The 26,749-nt window shown below is 42.1% G+C and overlaps 1 long non-coding RNA gene across 3 annotated transcripts; it reads right to left on the bottom strand.

The window, feature by feature from the left end:
* Positions 1–26,412, bottom strand: LOC127383225 (uncharacterized). Of its 3 annotated transcripts, none has more exons than XR_007889134.1 (4): positions 26,259–26,412; positions 13,211–13,265; positions 12,386–12,492; positions 1–449 (listed from the first exon to the last, which is right to left on the bottom strand). It is a non-coding gene; the product is annotated as an uncharacterized LOC127383225 (long non-coding RNA). The 3 variants fall into 3 exon arrangements; XR_007889136.1 differs by having other exon boundaries at positions 1–217; XR_007889135.1 differs by lacking the exon at positions 1–449 and adding an exon at positions 11,626–11,705.
* Positions 26,413–26,749: the final 337 nt, after the last annotated feature.

Genomic DNA, 26,749 nt, shown 5'->3' with positions numbered 1-26,749 from the left:
CTTTATTCAGTTTAAACCATTATCAGCTTTAGATTGAATAAATTTCTTTTTCTAGGTAATAAGCATCACTTTAGAAAGCATAACATGGCACATAGCAAGGACCTGTACATCTCAGCATGGTGCAAGAAAGCTTCAGAGCCTGCAGATCAGCCACACCAATCCCAGCACTTTCAGTTGGTGTTAACAATCTTTCCAGTCCACCGCATGTGCAATAAACCTGGAGTGAGATGAGACACCGAGGAGTCCCACACTCTTTCCAAATAACTCGTCCTCATACTTCAAAGGCAGTTATGCTGCTGGCCAGAGATGAGGCAGACTGCCAGCAATGCACAGAGAAGGTTTTTGCTGATCGTTCCCACCATCGCACTGTGGGTACCGGTGCTCCCAGGAAAAGATACCCTCTGTTATCAGAAGCCTCCCAACTCAACCCAGCAGTTCCCAGCTACAGCCTGGAAATGAAAACCGCAACAGGATCATGATCCCCCTCCACAGAGGGTGATCACCAGCAGAGCAGTTTGGAGTACTGATCCAGCAGGCAGCTCCAGCACCAAATCAAGCTGTGGGGTTGGGACTGCCTTCACAAAATGCTGCATTTTGCAGCAAATAGCCTGGCACTTGGTCCAAAGCTCACCCAAAACAGAGGAAAAAGCTCTGCATTTCACAGGGTTTGGATTAGATCTCCAGCCTTTAATACAAAATAACTTCTCTTGACTTACTTTTCTTTCTGTTATTAAAAAAAAACAACAATCCAAATAACACACAATACCAAATACCCAGGAAAAGAACTGTGATTTGAACCTACAAGGTAAGCCACCCCAAATCCTTATCCTATTGCATTCCAGGACACTTGTGCCTGTTAAGCAAAAGGAACTATTATCTGCTACAAGGCAGGTGTTTTAGCTGTACTGGGAGTGAAAATGAGACTCTCTCTAAAAAATAATTTGATTAAATGGGAAGTTTTTTAATTTAACACACAAATTGATTTGGTTTGGTTGATCAGCTGTGATAAAAATAGAAAGACACCCTTTAAAATAATTAAAGAAACATTTGTCTGGAATGAAATGTTGACTACAAATGCCTTCTGAATGAGCACAATTTTGACTTCAGTTTTCTGAGAAGAGATTTGGAGCTGACGGTGATCTGGACCAGCTTTCTAATGTCGTGGTTCTTGGCTGGTTGGTCACTCTCCTGTTACAGCCTAGAGAAGCCAGGTGCTACATTTGAGGGTAACTGTCTGACTTCAGGATATAGCATTTAAACTGTTGCCATAATTTGTCAACTGCACCTATTTGCATGTCTTGTTCAAATCCTTTTTCAGTAGGCAATTCAATGTTCTAAAAATTGAAAAATACACGGTAGGTAAAATCATAGCTCTTAGTTTCTGCTGTTCTTTCTCATTTATTCCCTCCCTGAACTGCTCGGAAGCTGTAAAGATCCAGATAAATGCAGATGCATCCTTTTCTATTACATAATGTTTTACACTACAATAAAGAAAATGTGACATTATTGAGTGGTTCTTCATCTCTGCAAAAAGTAAAGCATTATTTCCTTGCTCAGTACTTCTTGCTCTAAACTGAGGGGTAACTTGAGGTGACTAGTATGAGATGTAAATGAATGAATTTCCTAAGAAAAAGTGGTTGAGGCAACATCCAGAAAGCTGGTATCTGGCTTATCAGGGTGAAAAGTTTGCAGTGGGAATCAAAGCAAAGGTGATGAATTCTTGTGGTTTTGAAGTTTGTCAGCTTGGAAACCTAGAGAACTCCTTGACAGGCACTTGCATAATTTCCACTGGAGCAGTTATAAAAAAAAATAATAAAAATTATTTACAAGTATTTTCTAAGACTAGGTGCTAGTCTTTATTTTTACACTCACATAGACAAACCTGTAACTGATAGGGTGTAGTGGGTTTTGCTGATGCATATGAATATTGCTCATATAGGGTCAGTTTTATTATAGTACTTCGTGTGACTTTGTATACATTGGAATTACATCAAGGACTTGTTTTGTAAATAGTTTGAAAAAGTTGTGCAGAAGAAATAACTTGGGCAATCCCCTGTATTTTCAGTGTGTTACAATTCTCAAGGGACGTTGTTGTATGGAGTAAATGTCTAAGCAATCACTAATGCAGTGGGAGACTGAAACACAGAACTGGTGCACAGGCCGAGTCTGGAACTGGGAAGCAGGCTCGACCCCCAGAGTTGTCCTTGTGCTTGTGCCACTGACCTGCAGGGTCATATTCTGCCAGATTTTCTGTAGTACTTAGCATCCTCAAGGTACTTAACCTTTAGGATGCTTGACCATATCTGAAATAGTGCTCCTCAGAGCTTGATGGGTTCAGAAGTGATGAGTACTCTCAGCTTTGGCTATAGTCAATGAGTGTCAGGGTATCTTGCAGCACATAATGTCCAAACAGCTCTGTTAAAATGGAAAATCCCTGGGAGGCAAGATACAGGTCACAATTCCTTCTGTGTAGTTGGAGAAGGCCATTCCCATCACCAGCTTCAAGCAGTGATTTCCTTTCATTAACTCTCTCAGGGTGGATACAACCCTGCCTTATTGCCACCTGTGTTTTAGATGTTAGAGTTCACTATGCAAGGTAAGAATATTTACTATTTTCATTATCCAGTAAAGACAGTCTATAAGTCAGGACTCATATTTGTATTCAACATTTACAAGGTGCCCTGCAACCCTGGGATCGCAACCGTATGTGGTGCAAGAGGAAAACATTGTCATAACCACGGAGGACAAGGGGGGATGGTTCTTTTTCACACCACATACAGTTTTCTAATTGTGCTCTCTAGTAACTTGTTCGTAAGTAGGATCCTGGTGCGGTTAATGTAGTCTCTGAATGAAACAGAAGCTCATGCTAGACACCTATACTAAGAAGAGACTGGAAATAACATTGGTGAGTCTTCTAATCGAAGAAGAAAGGCTGCAGAAAGGTCGCAGACTGTGCCGATAAAGTCTCTGCCTGTATGAATGCAAGTGCTCTCATCTGCATGACAAAGACTCCCCTCCCTTCCCAACTGCTGCTGCTTTCTGCTTTGTGACACCGGGAGGAATAACATAGCATTCGCTATTCACTCCATGCAGTCTCCACGCTGCAACGTGGAAAAAGAGGCTGAGTCCGTGCGGGCAGTGCTGTGAGTATGTTTTGCAAGACACAAAACGTTACATTCTCATCAAAATACATGCATTCACTGCCTCGCACCTATGCAAGGCAGGACTGCGCTGTTTCCTCTGCACAGCAGCCAGTCCCTTCATTATACCAGAGATTTTGCAAGCCTGACTCTAAAATACATTGCAGAGGTTTGATTGCTCATTCAGTATGAAGTTCTGCATGGTAATGAGATGTCCCTTAGACGCAACCGCTGTGCTGAGGTTGACACAGCAGAAACAGTGCAGGAACAAAGGGAGGAGTGTGAATCACCAAAGCCACAGCAAGGCGAGTCTCCAGTCTGAAACAGGAGTTGCCTGTTGGTACTGACTTCTTGAGGGAGAACAAGCAAGACCCCCACGGAGACTCACAAGGTAAGAGATCCCACCCAGTGATCTTCTGGCTGGTGCCAGGCTCCAGACATGGGACCCTGCCCGGGGACAGTGCCGAGGCCAGGGCTCCAGTAAGCACACAAGCCCATTGGACCTGCTGCCTCCCCAAACACTGTGGCAGGGGCTCTCTTAAACAGGGGGGTTTCTCTCATCAGGTGGTATGTGTCACTTTTGTCTCACACATGCTTCTGCTCTCCAGACACATCACTTCAGCTGCTCCATCTATTTCTGTAAACTCAAACCGCACTGGAAAACCTCTGGCACTCGAGGACTGAGTTCTGCTCTGAGCTGCATGGTGAAAGCTTTATTAAATCCAGGGAAGACAAAGTTTTACACAGAGTAAATAAGCAGAGGTTGGCCTTTTTCCCCTTTACCACTGACTTTCTTGCATTTCATTTTAGCCAAATCTCTCCCATGTTTTTGGCAAGATTCTCACTCTCTGATCAGACTCCTGATAAAGACAAGATGGTTTTGGCTCAGAGCAGGATCTTGCTAAAGAAGAGGAAGGATTTGTTCGGAAGAGGATTTTTTTATTTTATTTTGATACATGGCAACTGGTAGAAGAATAAAACAACAGATTTAAGGATCATATTTTTTAAAAGCATCCACTTGCCCTGCAGGTCTGTGCCCAAAATATTTGAACTACAACAATTACCCTTCTATTTGCTTGCTGATACTGACCATTCAGCAGGTTGGGGCTGCAGAAACTTATAATGGGCATGTGGTGTAATTTACCTTACACTCATATGTTGCTAGAATAACTGAGATGGAAACGTGCTTCACCCTTCCCATTTTTTTGCCTTTGGAGTTCAAGCAAAGGGAAGCTTTCCTTCAAAATGCAAGAACAGTGAAATTATTAACAAAAGCTAAATAGGACTGTTTCAGGCTGAAAAATGTATGATTCATAGCAACTTGTTCAGACACATTCCTAAGTCATATACATTATGGCAATTTACTTATGTAATAGAAGGGATCATGTACTGTTGCGTGCCCACTGTTCCCACTCATCCAACTAAATCCAGATGGGCTCGCACTACACAGAAAGTGACACACAAAAGAGAAGGAAAGAGAGAAAAGGGGTGCTGGAATTTCAGACAAATATCATGTAGCAAAACTAATACCCAAATGGCAAGTTTTGCACACCACAAAGTATTCATTTGTTCAGTTGTAGCAAAAGGCTGGGCAGAAGAGCGTCTCAGCAACAAGCCAAGGCAATCCTGGCGTAGGATTAGTGCCATTAAATGGAAGGGAAATGTCACAGCATGCATAAGAAATCTGAAGACTTCAGAGAAGCAAGTACCACTGCTCTCAAATGAATGTGGGTGTTTCTATTATAAAGCTAGATGTGGAATTTCATAGCCTTTCCAGTACGTTTCTCCACTTAAATCAGAGGTTTAAAGGTTAGCGAGTGTTGCTGCAGCTTCATTAGTGTTCTGATAAAATCTAGCAGGTGATTTCTGAATAGTCTGGGGAGGGTGCAGGTATGTTGTAGACCAGTCGTACCTCATGACTGCCTCTTCCATGAGCCCATGACACTATCCACTTCATTCAAAGAGGTGCCATCTTAAAAAATCTCCTGCCTTGTTTATGTGCTGGAAGATTTATGTCTATGAGAACATGCATCCTCCTGTATTTGTATCACATCAATCTCTCTTGAAAGTAGCAGTGGCAAACAGCAACTGCACATGAGGGATGCAATGCTGGCAAGGCTCACAGAGATAAATTACTGTTCACAGTGATAGGAAACTTCTGAGAAATTCAGAGTCCCCTGACGTGCCAGAAGTGACATCTGTCTTTTGACTGACCTCCACATCACAAAACAAATCTTCTTTAAGAGAACTTGTGGCTGTGGTTCTGCAATCATCAGCATCAGATTTGTGAACAAGAGACAATCTGTTGGTATGTATACAATCTAGATCAGACACCAACACACAATTACACTTACATAGAATTAGTAAGATCAGATGATGCTGAATTTATGCTCCAATTAGAGCTTTATGCCTGCTTTTGTCAACTTTGGGGGAGCAGATGGGCCACGAGGCCCCTGGCATGCTCTGCAGTCCCTGGGACAGGGGCATTCCTCCACAGATCTTGCTGCTGAGGCCGCGTCCTATCAGAAAGGATTGCTCCCAGCCACAGGGGAGGAGGGCTGGGAGCAATATGAAATACAAATATGATTTATTAAACACGTAATATAATATAAAAGGTACATTTCAAAAATAAACAAAACTTAATACTTTGGTGGCCTGTCTGAGCACCTGGACATGCCCCCGGAGGCACGTTCTCTGTGCCAGCTCTGACAGGATTATAAGTACACTGTTGGGCTGGACGAAAACCTGCCTGCTCCAGGTAAATGGCACTTGAGCCAGAGGCTCAAATTAATTAAAAATTAAAAAAATATGTAGACCACACAGTGCAAATAGCCTCTAAGCAGACAGAGCATCCAGCAAGCTTTCCTTCATCAGATTTGGTGGCTTCCTAACAGTGGGAGTAGGAACCTGTCCACTGGCCTAACACCTCGCTCTAACCACTCAGATGGGCAGGGGGGGACACAGAGGAACACAAAGGAATGCAGAGATATGCAGAGGAATACAGGCATAGGCAGGAGGAGGCAGGTCCTTACAGAAAGCAGAGGCAGCATGGGCACCCCAAATGGAAAAGGGACACCCAGTTGGCATGGAGCAATGTGACACGTGGAGGTGCCACTGGCCAAGGCTTCCTCCTAATGTGTGGTGTGAGTTTATACCCTGTGGAGAGGGCATGGAAGACCTTTTGCATGGAGGAGATGCCTACTTGCAGTGTAAGAAGGAGACCTTGATTTACTGATCTGTGCCCCTGTTAACCAGCAGATGCAGGCTGTGGCATTTGCCCACAGGTTGTACAGGGAAGAAAGCATAAAGAAAGCCTGGAGAAATTGGGTTAAATAATTTAATGAATAGGAAAGCATAGTAGCCCCCTTCAGGAGTTAAGTTTGGAAAGAGGAGCAGCCCCCGGTGATCAGCTGTACCATCTCTGGATCACCACTTCTACAGGAGAAAGCTGCTGCTGCCCCAGCACGTAGGGAAGCCATGAGCAACACCACCTCATCCCACAGGAGTGACTCAGATCAGCAGTATCACCTCTGCATGCCAAACATATCAGGTCAATACAATGATTTAGAAGTATTGAGGAAGCAAGTCTAGTATGCAAGAATCCCTCAAGGGAAAAGAAAGAGACACAAACTGTAGGAGAATGCACATTATTGTACATTCCTGTACACCATGCAGTAACAGGCAGAGGTGATCTACATTCATGAGCTGTGATGCTCTTCCTTCTACCCAGGAAAGAGTAGGATATATTTGTGCTTCAGGGGTGCACCTTCCCCATCTCTGCTGTGTGCTCTTATCAGTGAAGACAGGGTCAAAGAAGTTCATCTGAGCTCGGAGCAGAAAGGGACACACTCCTAAGGACTTGTAGAGCTGGTTGCACAATGCTGAGCCAGTCCCTGAAAAACTGCAGCTAAAGAAAGAACCCATATTGCACCATAAGTATTCATCATAGTATTCACACATCAGCTCTCACGCAACAAGACCTTTGGGCTCTATTTGCAGAGTTACGGAGTCTGAGAAAGAAGAGCAATCTGATCACAGAAACCATTCCAGTCTGGATGCAAGCTGGAATGCTATCTTCTTGTATGGAAAACTGCTCTGTAGCTATCACATAAAAGATGTGGAACTGTGCTTTGAGAGTGATGTGAGGAATATGCTCCAGCTTGCCTCACCTTCTACAGCTTCACATGAGAGAAAGCTGGGTCAGGTGAGAGACAAAAAGCACCCCTGACTTTATATATAGTGCCCCACTTAGCTGTGATTCATACATATGGCACCATTACTAAGCTGGAGTCTTCCCTGTGCAGGTACTGTGTGTTGTCCTCCACCAAAGAACATAGAAGGGAATTTCTGTGCACTTTCTTATGGAGAAAGAGGGAACTAGATTTTAACATTCTCTACATATAGTAAGGCTCTGGTCAATGACAGCATAATTTAACAATTTCCTTAAAAAAACCCCACAAAAGACCCAAATACAGCTCTCCTGTTCAATGACAAGCATCATCTTATCTCCAGTTTAAGCCTACCAGAATCCTAAGATATAGAAGGAAGATTCCTGACCTCAGTTTTCAGCTGTTGAACCTTCATATAACCAAACTGGAAGGCAAAAACTATTTCTTGGTTGATCTTTACTTGCAGTGTTTTCAGCAGCTTTAAAAGACATTTTGTACTTCTTGCTAACCTAGGTTTTCAAAGGTTTGCACACATTAAAGCAAAACAACAAGATTTCATTTTCTCGGTGGAATAAAACCAGGGAAGTGCATATTTAATAATCACATGAAGACTATCTATTTTATTTCAGTTTGTCTTTAAACAGAACAAAAAGGCATCAACTCACCCAAACTGCAAACACTGCCAACAGCAGGTCCTGCCAGCCAAGGGGCATTTGCTGAAGAACAGCCCTTTTGTCACCAAGACTGCTGAGTATATTTGACAATATTGCACCTTTTTTTGCCAGTCAGATTGAGAAATGGAAGGAGGATCGTTCTGGTTTCGAAGGTGCAACAGGTCATGACAAACAACCAGGAGAAATGGCCCTGGGGCTAAAATTCAGTCCTTATTACCAGCCCGAGCTCAGCCTCCCTGCAGAGACTTGAGCAAGTTTCTGTGCACACGGTTACATCCTATAGAAATCAGAGCTGATAAAACTAACCTGTCTCATTGGGGAAGATTTACTGAAGTCACTAAATCTTTTAAAAGGCAACTGTTGCTTTATGGGGTGAGCCCAGGGCTGGGAACCAAGACAGTGGTAGCCCCCGGAGAAATGCTCTGCAATATCTGGGAAAAAAATCTGTCCCAATCCAACCATATTGGATTTCTGCCATTGGCATCAGTGGGACCACGATTTCTTTTTTTATACCAAGTACAAATCCAAAAGGATGTGAAACTGGGAATAGTAATGTTTACTGGACACTGTCCACTGATTTGAGGTCTGCATGACATGATTATACCAGTGACTTCTGATTTTCGCCAGCCACGGTGCAGCAGCAGAAAGGCCATTCCTGTGAAAATGTCAGAAATAAGGCTCTCTGGATGGCTCGTTAGCAGAAGACTCTCAACAGGAGTTTAAAAAGGCTGCAAGAAGGATTAACACTGTCTTGAACCTGACACTAACCATGGAGAAGGGGAATTACACCAGTATAAAGGAAGGTGTGAATTTAATTAATCATGCTGGCAACCTAATTCCCCAGGTGAGCATTTCTCTTCCAATATGAACTGTGGCCATTTTCAATGCAGTTTATGTTTCTTAAGAGGTAGTTTAAACTAAGCTGAAAAAAAGTCACTCTTCCTGTAATAAGAGGATCCACAGGGGAGATTACATGGCATAACTGCAGCAATACATCTATACTTACATTGGTCTGACTTCCCATGCAGATGAGTCCTGACTCCAGTAGAGTTATTGATTTGTGGTACTGTGTGTGAGAGTGGCATGAGCCCATTGTGTCTGAATTATCCTCTCTGTATGGTCAAGAAGGAGGACAACAATTTTTGGTAAAGAAGAAAGAACAGAAATTTCCTTTCTCCCATTTTAATTCACAACTTCCAACAAAATTATTTTATGTCAACTACTTACTCTCTAGGACTGCAGTCCTTGCAAAATACCGTTTGATTAACGGCTGAAGCAGAATACAGAAACAGATCACCTTTTATTTCTCATTTGTTCAGGGATCAATGCAGTCAGTTTAGGTACCAAACCACAGAAGAGAGAACACACATAATACTTCCAGCATATTCCCTTACCTACATGTATCCTCTCTGTTCCCAACCCAGGCAACTCCTGTTTGCTCATCCTCAGGGCTCCTAGGAGCAGCCAGCATTACTCACAGCTGCCTCTCTCCATCTCCATCTTCCCACTGACATACCCCAGCTCCCTCCCTTGCCGTGCACTCCCACACTCACAGCGCAGCTCACCCGTCTCTCCCCAGCCTTCCCATAGCAGCCTCCCAAACAGGGGCTGGAGCTCAGGGATTCCCCTTCATCCCTCTCACCGTGGTTACCTGCTTCTGTCCAGGGAATGTTTTCTCTTTCCTGCCTGGCTTCTTTAGTAACTCTAGTGCTGCCTCCTTTACCTCTCTGCATTTCCAGTTACAACACAGAATTGAGCTGGGAAGGTACTTAGTAAGGAATAATCATAAACAAAACAAAAAAACAATGAACAAAAAAACCCAACAACAACCAACCCAAGTGTTTTCCGTGCTTTTTCCCAGCGTGAAAAAATATGCAGAAACTGGTGTGCATAAAAGCACAGGGATCTCCTTCCTGCCAAGGTGCTGGAGCTCCGTGGGCAGAGCAGTGGAGGCTACAGCGCTGTCAGGTTGGCAGGCAGGGCGTGGGGGAAGGCAGCCTCCTCTCAGGTTTAGGCTTTTGGGTGTTTTCCAAGTAATCAGACAAGTTGACTCCCACAAAAGGGTTAAGTTCAAACCTTAAGTCAGTAGCTCTGGTGGGAATAAATTTGCAGGGTGTTTCAGCATCCTCTGGCTCCTCCCTCACAGCGAACTGGCAGCCTGTTCAGATTTTTCCCTAGAAACTGCCAAACCACTATTAAGCCTTAAACTCATGCTGCTGGAGAGGGAAAACTATTTATAGAATAAAAATGTGAATGAGTTTGCTGGACCTAGTTCATATTTGGTGACTTCAACAAGTTACATAAGGGCGCATTTCAAAGCACCGCATTTGGAGGATCCTTCTCGGTCTTTTCCCAGTTTTTCCTGTTGTTTTGCTCACCTCTGCTGATTAGAACTGGGCACCATTCTGCAAGAGTATTCTAACTGCTTTGTCTGATGTTTTCTTTAGGTGAGGGTTCTGTTGCTGTGGCCTGCCCTGAGCATCTCACTCTGCTGCAAGTTTGGGATCCAGCAGCCTGCAGATGTGTAGGATCCTCCTGTAGCCTCCTTATAAGCTTGACAGCATGGCAATGATCATGGAAGGAATGAGAAATGTTTCCTTCCATCAAATTGTTCAGCATTTATAAAAAGCAAGTTCTGAACAGAGTATTTGGAGTAAAAAGCACTGCCACTTAACTTGACCGATTATTAACAAAAGAGCTTTATTTAAAAAGACTTCATGGCTTGCATAACGAATGAAAGATGAAGATCATAGATAAATACATAAATTGAAACTCAGACCTGAGCTGCTATAAGCCCAGGAATCATGTTGTCCTCAAAACTGAGATGCAGACACCTGCATTGACATTTTCAGTAACACAACCATGAATATGCAAGCCAACCTAAAGACACGATTTATAATCCAGAGGTACAGAGAGACCTGCTATCCCATTGAAAACTGCTCCTGCAAACTGCTGAGAGCCCCCTAACAAGACAATCTCAGCCCCAGCTGCCACTCCAGTCAAAGTGCTTTAAGGGTTTGAGCAGCATCTCCATGAAGCAGAGCTTGAGTTTGCAACTGGTGGGAAACGATCCATGTTATAAATAGGGCAGTGCATCCCTATCAGCACACAGTGCCCTTGTCAAGAGGAAGGATTGCTTTTCTTATTTTAAGACATGTCGTAACAATACACTACCTTAGAAGTGGAAAAGGGGCCTGGATGGATCTTCAAAAACACTGCCTTGCTTTTTTACATCTCGGTGTCCAGGAGCTCACATGCATTAACAAATACTGAAACCTTTTACATGATAGAACAGCAGCCTGGGGGATGGTTTTGGCATCTCTGCCTACCTCAGGTCTACGTGGCATGTTAGAAAGCAGTTTCTCAGGTCACATGGAAGGTGTGTCTCATTTCCTCTGGTTAATGGAGACAGGGAAGTACCCCCTGGGGACTGCGTTTTAGTTGTAGTATTTCCTTTTTTGTAAACAACAATTTATACCCTAGGAAAGGACCTGCTAAAAGGATCTAGACAGTGAAACCGGTTTTGCATGGCTTGGCTTTTCCTCCTGGAGTCAGAGTCCATCAGCCAGTGCACCTAAGCATGTGTCCAGCTCCCACAGCCTTTAATGATGCTTTTGAGGTATCTCACAAGCAATTAAGAGTCCAAATTGCAGGATATCTGTTAACACAATCCCGATTTTTTTCATAAACTGAGGCAGTTGTAACATTTGGGAACTTTAGATCTGTGGGTGAAAGCAAAACTAATGAAATGTGAAAAGGAGCTGAGCAGTGTTTCAGGTCTAAGGCTCACCAGCGCTTCAGGGTTCCTAAAGATTTTGGCTACAATGATGAGTTCTAAACCAGTCCTTGCCTTGCAATTTAAATATTTTAAATACTTGTCACATAGCAATCTCAAGCATTTAAATACTGTGTGGGCATGCAACAAAAAACAGGCGAGGAAGTGGACCTTATAAAAAAGCAATATGCTGCATTAAGTACACAAGGAAACAAATTAAAAGGAGTGTTGGGATATAACTTAGATGTTTAATGTTCTGTTTTAACAAGCTCTCAAACAGTGCTTGAAGCAGGGGTTAAATCTAATTCATTAATCAGACAAAGCTTGAAAAACTCCATGAGAGAAATGTGATACTACTTTGAGATGGAGGTTATTAGCAGCACATAAGTGAAATCCATGCAGTGGAAGCGGATGAAACCAGAGGCTGTGTCCAACAGCCTCCTGTGTCTGCAGCTACTGAGGGTGAGCAAAGCTTTCCTGTGCGCAGAAATGCAGTTCTATATTATGATCCAGACACTTCTTCATCAGAAAGATCAGAATGTCCTCCCCAGCTTCTCTAACTCTGCAAAGGGCTGAGATGGAGGCATGGAAGGGGCTAAATAAATCAATACAGCAGTAACCACATACCTACAGGGATCCACCCTCTGATGCACCAAGTACAGTCATGGTGACAAAGTGATAGGAGCTTCCCAAAGATACGATGGGCAGGGCATCACTGCCTGTTGCACAGCATGCTGGAAAACACGACTCCACCTTAAATTATTGCCTTTAAATTGCTTACATGTCTCTTAACAGCTGACTGACACATCCAGGCGAGGCAGGCACACATGCTTTCACCCCTGGGCTGTGAGGTCTAGGTGGGCTCAGCCTCTCTCACCACACAGAATGAGTACAGAAGTAAAATTTCCAGGGTACTTCATAGCAAGAGCAGTGCAAATTAGCATGCAACTTCTGACCCCAGGATTACAATGCCTTTAACAGGCATGATGCACATCCCACAAATGCTTTGACAGAGATTAAGCTTCAGCTATAAAGTCCAGATTACTTGATGTTCTTCATATTTTTATTCAATTAGGTTGATACAAAAAGCTGTGATGCTTTTGCTTCACTTTGCTATCTTTCAGCAGGAAAAAACCCAACATTCCCAGCTTTATTTTCCCTAGCAGGGGGATGCAGTATTTGGCCATATTCCTCCTTTCAGCTCAGAAGCTGTCTTGGAGCAGGCTGCTGTGGTTTCTCAAGCTGTCCTTTGCTGGACATTGCAAAAGAAGACAAGTGCTTCAAAGGACAAATGCTTGGAGAAATCAAACATTATTCAAAGCAGATCAAACCTGGCATTACCTGCATTACCATAGGAACCAATCTATTCCCAAATATTTGGCTTTAAAGCTTGCAACTGAAACAGGAGTGAGCCCATTACCATACATACAAGGCATAGTGCTTATAGCATACCTTAAATTGTGTGTCGCATCTTCCTGGAAGTGTGGTAGGAAGCTTCTGGCCAAATCTAGGGGAACACAAACAGTAAAATTCATGATGGAAGGTAGATACTAAAATGTCTTGAGTTCACAGACCCAATCTACTGCTGATCCTGCTTTTCCTCTTCTTATCATTGAAAGGGGATATAAACATAAGATATTTGTCCCGGACGCTCCCTCTCCTCTGCAGACATAGATCCCTAACCCTTCAGTGGAAAGAGGGAGATGCTCCACAAGGCACACTATCCTTTCATCTGCAGGTGAATATTCACTAAGGTTCATCCTTGTGCATCAGGCCCCAAAGCAAATAAGACTGCAGACAACAAGAATCTGCTGCATCCACCCAGAGCACCCTTCCACATCCATCACAACGCTTGCTGCTTCCTCTTCTACTGATTACCCAGATGATAGGGCATTACATCAGTCAAAGAAATCCACAGCTAAAGGAAAACCACATCACTTGGAAGGAAAAGTTCTTTTATTCTAACAGTGCTTACTGAACAAGGGGAAAAAACTTCCTGAGACATGTTGTTGGCTTACAGTTTAATTGATGCCCTCAGCTTTGAGCCAGCATAAATTATTATTATGAGGGAAATCGCTGAGCTCAGACTATGCAGACACTTGCCAAAGGAAAGCAATTCTGACAGTTGCTATAGGGAATTCTCTGCAGCTTTCCTGTCATTTTGTAGGGTACTTCATGCTGACCTGCTGGAATTAAATGAACTTATGCCAAAAGCAGTGCTCTCCCTTAGCAGTAGGCTGTGCATCAACACAGCTCTCTGGTGGTGCCCACACTGGGAGGGAGTGTCTTTGTGTCTAGCCTGGGGCCAGTATTCTGGAGCAATAGGATGTATTTTTCCTCAGCTGTCCTCACCCTCATTATAAAAAAATTTGATTTTGTTTGCTGGCAACAAGCTTGACAGTGACATCCTTGCAAGTGCGGAAAGCCCTAAAAGTGCCCACTTAATTAATGTCTCTTCTGCACTTCGCTACCACGTACCAAAAGCAGCCACCGACCTTCCCAACAGAGACACACCCATCCCCTGAAGCCTCTCTCTGCAGTTAATAGGCTGCCACCCTCCCGCCCCTTCCCTGGATACCTAAAAATCCATGTTGTGTTTAATATATTTCTCCATGAGTTACCAGAAAAGCACTGTTGTTACACAACAGGCCTAGAGGACCAGCAAAAATTTGGGAAGATTAAATCCTTGTAACTTCAGATTTGTTTAGGTCAGAAAAGAATCAGTGAGAATGAAGACTCAGACCTGAGGAAAAGGCAAAAGGATATCTGCAGTGGGTTAATGATTGTAAGTTGGAAAGTAACTTATTGTTCTTCTCCTTTGTTTCCCCAGACCTTAAGTATAATAAAAAGGGAGACAGAAGAGGCCAGGAAAAGGGCAGATAGAGCACAACAGCTCTTTGGGATCACGAAGGGGCAGATAACCCTCCTGGAGCCCATGGGCTTTATTTAATACCCTAACTGCATTTCAGATGCTTAATAATGCTATGCTGCTCAGTGCTTAGATCTATGTACTCCTTGCTACTTATTACAAAAGTCACTGAAAATATCTTTCCATTCCACAAAAAGTGTGATTAATTCTGCACGTAAAAGAAGGTAAAAGGTACACATGAATCACAATAATAGTATTCCATATACAAGAAGACATGCAATAAGCTTGACTAATGCTTTACACAAAGACATACCTGTTTTTCACAAATGGCTGTTAGAGTCACACCAGGAGCACAATGCATTTCTGACTCTATGACCCTAAGAACATACAGCATTTCTCATCTGGCTGTTCAGGGCATTCAGCTCATGTGTCCACTGCCTCTTCCTCGGGCTGCACAAGACCCTCTCACTTTTTTTCCCTTAAGAATTTGCTGCAAACTGCACTCAACAGCAAGAGATTAGTATTTCTGTCCTGCCTACACCTCCATCTCAGTGTTATTCATCCAGCCATGCTTCTTCCAAATAATATTTTATTGTCCTTATAAAGTGACTCAGGCCATAGGACAAGGGAGTGTTTTGCTATCAGTGTGCAAGACAAAAGACTGAAATGAAGCAGCATCCTCTGAATAACCAGAATAACTACCAAAGTCACCAGGATTAGGCTGATTTGCTCCCATGAGAATCTGTGCTGTCTCCTTTGTTTATCTACAAAATGTATCCTGCACAACCAATTAAGGCTTCTTCAAGCTTGGGACCTTGGAACCAATCTTATTTAATACTTTCATTAACTACCTTGGCACAAGAAAATGAAAACATGCTAATGAAACTGGAGCATATCACAAGATTCAAAGGCTGTTGGTTCACAGGAAGATCAGAGTATTATACAGGTGGGCTTAGAGTAAAATAGGCAGGATAAAACTGAAGATCATGGAGTATAAAGTCATGTGTTTAGGGATTAAGACCAGCATTTCTACTATAAATTTAGTAGCCCATAATTTAGCAGCGAAATAGAAGCACCCTATATTTCTAGCTAAGTACAATCTGACAACCCCTTAGTAATGCAATGCAGGGCTGAGAAACTGAAGTGTGATGCCAAGAGGTGTAAGAAGAGACATTTTCACCAGTAATTAAGTGAATGTGTTAGCACCTTAGGTCCCCCTGGGATCTCACTCAGAAGCTCTAAGACACTGGGCTTTTTTGTTTGAAAGACAACAAAATCAGATTTAAGAGGTGTGGGGGCTGCTTTGGTGGATGGAGGGAAGGAGGAAGCTGAAAAGGGGCTAGCATAGAGGAGGTTTAGGGTACAGTTGTGCAGGCAGTATGTGTGAATCATAAGGTAGGATTGCAGCATATGAGGCAGACACAGCCAACTAGGCATGCTTCTGCCTTGAAACGTGCACAGAATTTGCCCTTGTACTTCAGTGAACAAGCACAGAGCCTTCCAGAATCCCTCATACGGCTTTCCTAGAGGCACCCCCACCATACTTCTACTGCTCATAATTATAGACCAACCTAAGAGGGGAGACAGGCCTGCAGGAATGGCTCCCTCAGAAGCTGCCTTAGCCAAATGTTGAAAAGAAAGACATTCTTCCTTGCCAAACTGAACTAGAAAAGACCATCTCCTTCCAACTAATGAAATACTTATTTTTGTTCAGATTTCTCAGCTGGTATTCCTGTCCCGGTGTTTTGATATCTGGTCTCGTTTTTCCCCATCTGCTTGCATGTTCTCTCCCTCAATTCCCCAACCCATTCTCCCCAAAAGCTGCCTAGATGCCTCTGAGGGATGGTATGAACTACAGATGGGAATGTCTCACATTGAGCTTTTGTACTTAAACATGGGCATTAAGTAGCTCTTTTGAAACGAAGCAGCATCAATATTTCAGCAGTATGAGAAGAGTGGAAAGCCCATAGCTGACTAGGAGCCAGGCAATCACTTGGGAACATAAAAGATGCCAGTCATCCTGGCATCTTTGAAGCTCTTATAACACAGCAGAGGCAGCAGGTTTCCCAGGGATTGTGGACTTCCATACGACCCCAGTCTTGTAGAGTGAGGTAAGGTGATGTCAAGCTATGTGCAGAAATACCCCTTTCTGGTAATGACTAGAAAGACTGATGGAAGAAAGAGAAAAAAGGTACAGAGAGCCTTACACTCATCCCAGTGCAATCGAGCCTGTTGTGTAAAATCTCCAGTGCACCAGCTAGGCTTATGCATATTGTAGAGAGCAGAAGGTGCACCCATTACCTTAGCCCACACTTCACCTCCCACCCAAGTGGTCAGCTCCTGAGCAGTAGCAGACTGAGGTGGTTAGACTCCAGATAACAAGTGCATGGCTCTGTATGGCATAGGAAACACTCACCCATGGGTGCCACTCCTGCAACTCCTACAGGTTTCTTGGAACCACCCTGAGATTCTGATGCCAACACAGCTGTTCAACAGCACAATTTTTTATCCAAACTGGTTCAAACTTCAACCAATGCTGAAGTCTACAGGGACAAGAAGGTATTTTTAGCCACCTTCTCAGCTGCATCAAGTTCTGCCACTGTCATGGATAGAGGCAAAAGGGTGGGAATACAGGTTTTACTTTTCACCCAGGCATGGATTAACTGCATAGTGCCTAAAGATGCAGGCTACTGCTTGATGTCTTGACTAATGATCTAGAAAGAGAGTGAACAGGGCATGTTTATGAGTGACACAATGTTATTTGACAGTCAAAACAGAAGGCTGAGATAAGGTTGTGAAAAAACTGCATACAGACCTAACAAATGGTGGTTGAATGGATAAAAAAAAAAAAAAAAAGAAACTCCATGTTATCAAGTAGTCTTGGAATAAATAATTTACTTATTTATGTGGTTAACAAAATAAGAATATTTGCATAATACTCCATATCATTCTAAAAAGTTGACAGAATATGCGGAAGCAGTGGACTGAGAAAAGTTCCTGAAAGCATTAAACCACTGCCTAAATCAATAGTCTCACTTTGCAAGCAGCATTCAGTTCCAAGTGTCTCATCACATAGATGTACAAGAAACAGAAAGTATCCACAGATGTACAATAGAAGAATTTCAGAAACAAGGATGGACTAAATGAGATAGTACAAATCCTACAAAGGGCTTACAATAAAAACTTCAAGCAATTAATTAAATACAAAAGACACACAATCACAACAGGCAGGATTTTTCTATGATTTACACCACATGAAAATCTGGATTTACCCTTTCAATGTGAATCAAAGGGAGTTTGTGCTCTGTGAAAGCAAAGCACTAAATGACTCTTGATGACAATCATCTTACGTATCAGGCCCTGAAACTACTGTTCGTTCAAACCATTTAAACAGCTGTGATGCAAGAATAAAAATAAAACCAATTGCATCAGGAATACAGAATATTCCTCTCCACCTGAAAAAAATGTATGACTTCGAATGAAAATATATAATATGAAAGGGGAAAATCCAGATAATTCAGTCCCCTAACAAATAACACTTTAACCAGTATGAAATTTAGCCCTATGTACAAACCTGAGGACTGCTTATGTGCCTCCTGAGTGAACACAACTTGCACATAATTAGTATATAGTATTTGTATGGGTCCATTAGGAGTAAACTTCAGCCACCATGAATATTCATAAAATTGCTCTCATATTTGTAAACTCTGGCTTATGTTCAACCTATTTATTTTTATTTAGTTGCTTAAGGATCTGGAAAGAGACACCTCCAGAGGCTCAGTGGGATGGGAAGAATTATCCCCTGGAAATGCTTACCAGGGCTACTATGCTCAAAAATTCAGCAACTTGGAATTATGCCTGCAAGAGAGAAATCCATGTCTGTCTTTCTGTGGAGTATCCTAACAAAGTCTTGGGAAACAGATTTGACATTACCAGGATACAGTCTTCCATTAATCTATAAGGGAGACCTTATTGCAGCTTTTCAATATACAGAGGGGGCTTGTAAGAAAGATGAAGAAGGATCTTTTACTAGGGGCTGTAGTGACAGGAGAAGGGGCAGCTTTTAAACTGAAAGAGGGTAGATTTCCATTGGATATAAGGAAGACATTTTTTACAATGAGGTTGGTGAGACACTGGAACAGGTTGCCCAGAGAAGCTGTGAATGCCCCTGTAAACTTACCATTAAACTGGAGAACTAATGATTTCTCAAATGATTGTTCATTATAGAAAGTCTTTGTTTTCACATCACTACTATGTAGACTACTTCTGTCCCTGCCATGCCTAAATCTTACCTGGGTAGCTACCTAGCCAAAAACACATCAGTTAAAATACTCTCCAAGGGACAACCTTTTTCAATTAAGATTTTTCTGCTCTCAGTAATGACTACTTGCCAATCCTCAAGAATCTAAAATCCGATCACCGTTACCAAAGGACCATTTTCTTACAAACATACGTGAAATGAAGGCAAGCTATTTGAAATGGTAGAACTACCTTGTAGTTCAAAAAGCTCAACACAACTGTGTGCTGGTCCAAAGAGAAAGTTGTCCCACTACGATACCAACTCTGAGGCACAGTGCCTGGTGCAATGTCCCACTAACACCATTTCAAGCAGAAATTTCAGCCTTGAGAGGTACAGCTGATGGTCACTTTCTGCCTAAAATAATTTATACATTAAAAAAAAAAAAAAGAGAACATGAATATGTGAAGAAGGGTGTCAGAAACTTACTTTTATGAAGCAAGATCTGATGCATTTGGCACACTGGACAAAACGTATCATATTTGGAGAAACAATGTCTGCAAGTCACAGATTTTGATCGTTAATCAGAAGGTATTGACCACTGCCTTGAGAAGGATGAATTTTACTAATTTGTTCACAGAAAGTCTGCTCCTGATATGTTCTAGGAAAATGTCTTTCCAGGTTCACTTCTCACCTAGCATTTTTTATGATTCTGATACAGATTCCAGTATGGGATAGTACGACAGCCACAGTAAGAGCCACAACATGTTTTTTAAACTACACATGCCAAGAAGGAAAACCTACTTAAAATTAATACCAAAAGCTTAGCTTTCTGTGTCAGATTATATAGCCAGATGTTCCTTTGGTAATATGACATTGATTCCATAGTATGGGACGGATGGAGAGTTTACATATTTATTTTCAGGGGCAATTTTGGACTGAAGCCAGGAAATGACAGCTGGTCCTGGTTCAGAGTTATCTGCTGAAACATGAGGAGGGGCTGCTGGAAAATTTATGACCAATAAAACTTCTAGTTTGAAAAGTTTCTTCTTTTGGAGATACAGAAAAGACAGGAGACATCACTCTATGTTTAAAATAACCCAGTGAATTAAAAAATGGTTAAATGGGAACTTGAAAAGAGCTCGCAGATACCAGGTGAATGCTTTCATTCATATTGTAGGAATATGGTTTATTTTTTCATGAGAAAAGTACTGCAGCCTTCTTCTGCAGTGTAAGAAGTCTTTTTCTTGTTTGTATCTCCATGGACACTCATCCTGTGTATCTGAGGCTCCCTACAACATTAATGCAAGTAATTAAGTGATATAATTTGCATTAGCATAGGCTATCATTAAGCAGCTTGTTTATAATGATGGCGGATAAGTACAACAATTATAAGATATTTCAGTAAAGCAAAGATGCAGGATGTTAACTGCCAAAATTAATTCAGTTACTAAAGATGAATGTATAAGGTCCTATTCTTAGCTTTTAAAAGAGCATTTCATCTTAAAATATGTATGTGCATATGCCATCCCCTTCTTCCACTGAAGGATTATTTCATTTTCTACATAAATAATGATTAATGGTGTACCAGGTACATAATCATAACTAGCTAGAGATCTAACACACACTTTTCACAGTCCTCAGATTTCTGAGGTTTCTACAAGGAAGGTAGTACTGAGTCCTAATTAAACTCGTAGCCAAGAACATTGTCATTACAAATTGTAAGGAAAAACTCAATACAAACACATCCTACTGTCACATTTTGCCAATGGAAGAGCAAGAACTCTTCAAAACTGAGTTTGAAAAAATAACTTACCTTTAAACAAATTTCTGAGGCTTACTACAAGGTTTCTTTCAGCCGATAAAGTTCACATGTGAGAGGATAATTATATCATGTCTTCCCAAAGGTATCTCTGGTTAACTGCTTGACTGCCTTCTTTCTATCTGTCTTTTTTGTCCTCTCCCTTTCCTTCCTTTATTCTTAAGGTTTTTCTGCTCTGGGAATAATCTGACAATTATAGTTTGCTGTTATTACTCCCTTAGCAGGCACTATATTTCAGAATAAAGGTGCCTCTCTTTCTAGAACAAGTTTCCATGTGGGGAATTCCCCCAACTTACCTGCAGTGTACAGTTATAATTATTAATGATTCCTTTACCAGTCAGCTTTCCCACACAAACACGTGACCTTTAAATATCCATCAGCCTTAACATTACATGGCATAGAACAAAAAAGTATGTTTAGCTTACATAGAGAAACTACATTGGATGCTTTCAGATCAAATGCATCTCAATTTTTCCAACTTTTAATTGATCTAGTAAGATATATAGCCTCTCTGCACCAGCTTTGCCTGTGGACATCCCAAGCCCATTGTAGTTACACCAGTTTGGATAACCAGACTAATCAGGTTTTTTTTTCTCACAACCTCACCATGCTTCTAACTACACCTCCAGTGCCCCCTCTCAGACCCTGTTGTGTCATCCGTCCATCTGGTTGACCGATCTGCCTTCTCCTGTTTAGATAACATGCTCCTATGGTAGCTGCAGGGGAAGTAGGAAGAAGATAAGAGATAAAAAGTAAGAAGTGCTGAGATCAATGGTATAACAGACAGAGCTCTCCCTGAATCTACTAAACAACCAGCTGATAAAGCCTTCCCAAGCACCAGTACACCTTTATGCATTTCTGTCTTGTTCCCTAGTGCCCCCTTCCTCTCCGATACTTCTCAGTGCCTTAAGGACATGCTAAATGTGTGCCAGCTTTTTACTCTCTGCCCTTTGCATTTCACTTTTGCCTTGCACATCCATCCCCACTACCTGTTTTCCTCATTTGTCATGACCATCGGAAAAACAGCAGAAGAGCCAAAAATCTATACGTATCTATTGCAATATAGACATTTTCTGAAATCACCAATCTCATAGCACCACAATGAACTGTTCATGGATGACTGACTTGAATGGTCCACTCCCATAAATTGGGTAATTTTTCTTAGATAAAAGCAAGCCATATAATTAGAAAAGGGAACTAGTTACTTGTAATGAAAGAATAATCAAATCACCATGAAAAGGAAATTAGCTTCATTTATCTTAATTCTAGGAGCCCTACTGTTGCCTCCTGATAGGAGGATAAAATTTACTTCACAATCGCAGTGACTGTTGCCACTCCAGTTTCTTCATGCAAAGGGGGCCCTTTTTCATGTTTTGGCACAGCAAGTTGCACTTAACTGAACAGCAGCCACTAAAAGGCTATTTATTCCATTTCCATAAAAAAACCGACACACCTCAACTTTCAGTGATACCCCTGATACCAGCTGGCTCCTCTTCCCTCCACTTGCAAGTCACAGTTGCTGGGAGAGAGCCAGAGAAAACAATAAAGAGACCCAAGGGAGATCTGCAAAAGCATTGTATCCAACTAGACTGGTGCAGGGCACGGTAATCCTGGAGAGGAATCCCCAGTGGGACCCCTCCATGACTGTCTCTTGGCAGTTGCAGCACAGTAAGGCCCCAGGGCTCTGGAGCCACTTCACATGAGGTTCACTGGACTTGCCTAGGACCAGCAACGAGAAACCTGTATTTTTTATTCTAACAGCACAAAGAAGGGAATGGTTCTGTTTAGCCAGCATCCTCCCTTCCTCACAGGACAACAGGAGGCAAGGAAAGCTGTCTGAAGTGCAGATAACATAGGTTTAACAGAGCCTTTTCTACTCCTCAATACCACATGCCACTGAAGGAAAGGATGCAGAGAAACCCTGTTATGTTTAGTATGGAGATACATATTGTACCCCCAGAAAGAGGAGTGGAATTTAACATCAATTCCAGCAGGAGGGAAGACAAGTGTAAGATAAAGGCTAAGATTTTACTGCCAACCATGATCTGCTTCAGCTTATCAGACTACAGCAGCATTTACCCTGCAGCACATACCAATATTTATCAATATCATCCTTCACCAGCAAAGACCAAACTACTCCCATTATTCTGCAGCAAGTTAAACCAGACAATTGGCACTCAGCAGCAAAACTGAGGTTGGTTACCACCCTCTCATGCTGACAGTCACCTTCCTAACCCTAGTATTCCTTGATTCCTCTTCTCCCACCAGAAGAAAACAGTTTGCATGAAAGAGTACCCACCATCAGCGACACACTCAACAATTTCCTTCAGAGGCTTCAAATTTAAGAAGTCCCATGGCCTTCCTCACAGCTACAATACAGAATCAGGCTAAATTATGTTTAAAGAGCTTGATCCCACTAGTTCACATTTATTTGTTACTCCTTATGCCTTCATTCCCAAGTTCCCAAACCAAGTATGACATAAGCAAATCTAAATAATATTTTGTCTAGAAAAGATGTTAGCATCTTTTTAGTTTGTCTCCAAAGGCAGATCATACAATCACTTAGGTTGGAAAAGACCTTTAAAGACATTGAGTCCAACCATTAACCCTACTCTACCAAGTCCAGCACTAAGAATATCTCCAAGCACCACATCTAGATGACTTTCAAAATGCATCAAGGAATGGTGACTCAACCACCTCCCTGGGCAGCACATTCCAATGTCTGATGACCCTTTCACTTAAGTTCTTCCTAATGTCTAGTCTAAACCTACCCTGGCACCGCTTGAGGCCATGTTCTCTTGTTCTATCATCAGTTACTTGTGAGAAGAGACCAGCGCCTGCCTCTTTACAACATCCTTTCAGGTAGTTGTAGAGGATGACCAGGTCTCCCCTCAGCCTCCTTCAGGCTAAGTAGACCCAGTTCCCTCAGCTGCTCCTCATAAGACTTGGTCTCAAGACCCTTCACCTGCTTCGTTGCCCTTCTTTGAACACACTCCAATGTTCTTCCTGTATTGAGGTGCCTAAAACTGGACACAGTATTCAATCTGTAAGAACACAATTAGAATATTTTTCTTGTTTCTAGAATGTTTTTCATGTTTCAGCTAGAAGAGTTTATCTGTTTCTTACAATGAAAATCAGAGGTAATTCCTGTTTTGCTCAGGCTAACAAACTTCTTTGCTATTTTATTGAAGAATTTCAACACCTACAACCACCAGAGTGGCACTTTTAAACTCATCAAAAAGTTAGCCAGTTGGAAGTTGTCTTCTGCTGGTTTTATGGAAACTTACCCAAACATGGAAAACCTAATGAGAAAACTCAATTTTAGTACGGTCAGTTGTCATCTTAAGATTTGCTAGCAGAATTTCCTCAAGGCTCCAGCTCTCACATAAGACTGCTAAATGTCCAGTCTTCCTAAGCAAGTCCTCTTCTCTGCTCAGAAGTTTTAGTAGAAGTTGGAAAAAGAAGGGCAGATGGTACAAGTACAGCAAGAGTGATAGGATGGAGAACAAACAGGGAGCATTTGGGCAGGAGTAGAGCAGAGGGCAGGATGCAGAAGGGGAGGAGATGGGATGGCAATGTAAATTAGGGGGCAGATGATAAGGCAAAGAGGAGGGCAGGAAATAGCTTGGAAGCAAAGGGAGAAGTCCTGTAATCACCGGAACACAGGGCCTTAAGAAACATGAAATACATTTCCTCACCATTCAGCAAACAGACATATTAGTTGTAAAGAATCTCCATCCCACTCAAGGCAGGACACAAAGTAAGTTTTTCTAACTGCTACCTACGACAGGGCTATTTCAGATAGCACAGGAATATGCTGCGGATCCAAAGAGCTCAGTCATGCTGATCCTTAGTGGCAGGCTGTGCAAATCCTGTGACAGAAGTCTGCTTTTTGGGGTTCTTCATTTGTGTCTACTCTGTGAGATGCTACCTTCACCTGCCACATGCCTGTTGTACGGAACATAGGGAAGGAAGCTGCTGGCTGTACCATCTCTGCCTCTACAGAGATGAAAAGAATGTGATGGAGGGGGCAGGTTCTGCTGGGAAAAAGTCTTACAGTTATGACAAATAACTGAGCCTCTGTACAACTGAATTCTAACTGTGTCCTAGAGTTCATATGTACGTCTAAGTACTTTGCATTATTCCTCATTTTTCTCCCACACTCCAATTGAGTAATTTGTGGTGTGACCTGCTAAGATGCTGAATGTGAGTAGGTTCATCTGAAGCTGGTGGAAGGTGGACTTTCAATACATGCTGGGTAGCATACAGCATTTACCACCTAGGAAATTAAAGTCTTTGATTTAGTATTTACCACTCTGAAAGTTAAGGTCTTACATTTTGCCACATAGGTACCCAGAAGTGTTGATATTTTTAATTTCCTGGAAATAAGATAATGCCAACAATTTCATAAATGGTGTGACAAGGGCAAATTCATTAGTGGTTAGTAGGATGATAGCACTCCTGAAATGCTCTAAAGGAATTAATTGGGTTTTTTATTCAATGAAGGATAATGCTGTGCAGTAAACTGAACATTAAATTATACATGGAATAAGCAATAAAAGAAACATTAAATAGAAATGCAGAATTGGAAAGCATCTAGAGTTTAGTTTCCTGCTATGTCAGGCAACTACATCTCATAAGCACTTTTACAAATTGATCAGGCCCCACTTTCAAAGTGGATGGGCTTCCTGCCCTCAGCACAGGGAATTTGTTCCCCAGCCTTCCAAATCTTCTAATCCACAGTCTAAATTCATTAATGTCCATTTGACACACATTTGTCTTCCACTTAAATAACAATTCTACGTCCACATTGTTTACTCTCCTTTCAAGCCAACAACAGTTCTCATCATAACCTTTATTTTGCTAAACTAAATACAACAAATTATTTGAGTCTCTTCTTATAAAAGCTCCCCAAAGATCATTCCTATTCAGCAAAAGGGTTCCTCTGGGGAAACAAGCTTATGGCTATGTGATTATAAACCCTGTCACAGTGCAGCCTTAAGTCACATAGGCCCACAGGACCCAAACCTGAAAAGCAAGCAGCTGCCACACACTTGTCTGAAGTCAAGCAACAGAGGCCACACAGCTGCTCCTTACCTATGTATCAAACTCTGCCACACACATGCAGTGAAGTCTGGATGCGCCTCACAGCTCTGTGCACTCAGACTTGCCATGCCTGGCACTTCCTGATTTTTGATGGTTCTGCACTTTTTAATGCAACCTCTCAGTAAGTGGGAGAGAGATGTGATCCAAATTTTGTGAGGCTAATTCAAGTATCTTCCTTATTTTTGAGGGGAATCAGCAAAGGAGGTAGCCTTGATTAGGTTAGCTGTCCTTCCTCAAATAAAACCTACTCATCTGTGCTAAGTGGAATGGTTAGTTTTACCTCTGATGGAGACGGGATGTTAGTCAAGAAAGGTTTTGTTGTACAAGTGGGCAATTTTGGTCTTTATTTCATGTGGAAATGAAGATAATCTTTAGGGACTTTGGTGAAAATGAGAGAGTATCCTACTGACAAGGAGGATTAATAAGGGAAAAAAAATGCCTCCCAAACTCAAATGACAAAGAGTACCTTGTTCACGGCAAAGATCCAATTTCCACGTACATAATCCCAGTCCAAACACAGATCAAGAGCTTTACGAGTTGAGACAATAACATCCTGGGGTTGATTCAGAGAATTCATCATCCCATCTGGATGCTGAAGTTCCTCAGCATGACTATATTTGGTGATGCTGAAACCAAAGGTGAGAAATCTCACCACTTCATGCAGAGACTCACACAGACATTGGCAAACCTGAGCCAGCCGGAGCCCTGACAGACCAGATGCATTTGATCCACACCCGGATTGTGCTGAATTGCTGAATGCTGGGATAAACAGCACAAACCCACAGGGTCCTTACCACATCTCCTGAGACGCAGGCAGCACGAGTGCAGACAAAATCATGCATCCATTCTGCCAGTGTTTCGGACATCCATATGACAATAGGTTCCTCATGTTTATTCACTCATGGACGGATAACATTTTATTATTCACGTGTCACAGCATGGACGTAAAATTCCAGT

The sequence above is a fragment of the Apus apus genome, chromosome 3 (assembly GCF_020740795.1).
Source record: "Apus apus isolate bApuApu2 chromosome 3, bApuApu2.pri.cur, whole genome shotgun sequence".
NCBI classification, from domain to species: Eukaryota; Metazoa; Chordata; class Aves; order Apodiformes; family Apodidae; genus Apus; species Apus apus.
Note: the sequence above shows the minus strand (reverse complement) of the source record. Positions and strands in the feature narration are given on the sequence as shown.